This window comes from Buceros rhinoceros, unplaced genomic scaffold (assembly GCF_000710305.1).
Source record: "Buceros rhinoceros silvestris isolate BGI_N320 unplaced genomic scaffold, ASM71030v1 scaffold23678, whole genome shotgun sequence".
NCBI lineage: Eukaryota > Metazoa > Chordata > Aves > Bucerotiformes > Bucerotidae > Buceros > Buceros rhinoceros.
Window position 1 is genome coordinate 17,465 of NW_010428954.1, and position 458 is coordinate 17,922.

Here is a 458-nt window from a genome sequence, read left to right on the forward strand (position 1 = left end):
GACCTTGTAACTACCAAAGAGGAGCTCGAGCCCCGGGACTCGGAGGAGCTGAAGCCCTGGGGACTCAGAGGAGCCGGAGCCCCGGGGACTCAGCCCATTGTCCCTTGTCCCTCCTCACAGGCCAGCAGGGAAGGCAAAGGTGAAGTCGCTGAGGCACCAGTGACATTTCTTCATCTGTGGAAAACAGGGACAGATTCTGAGCACAGACCTCCTGGCTCAGCTTCCCTGCTGTGCCGAACAGCCTCTTCTCTGCAGAGAACACATTCTGCTCCGGTCACAGTTCCGAGATCATGCCAAAAGTTTCAGCACTCATCATCCGCTCCCGTTGCAACCCAGCAGGCTGAAACCCTGGGTTTACTCAGCGGGTTGTACAAGGCCCACTGTGGCAGTCAGAGGAGTCACCCACCCAGCCACCCACGCGTGCCATTAGCATGCATGGGATGAACGAGAGGGAAAGA

General features: G+C 57.9%; 1 protein-coding gene across 1 annotated transcript in view; it reads right to left on the bottom strand.

The window, feature by feature from the left end:
- Positions 1 to 458, bottom strand: part of SSH1 (slingshot protein phosphatase 1) — an 18,430-nt gene that overhangs the window by 15,127 nt on the left and 2,845 nt on the right. The gene's annotated exons all lie outside the window — the stretch shown is intronic.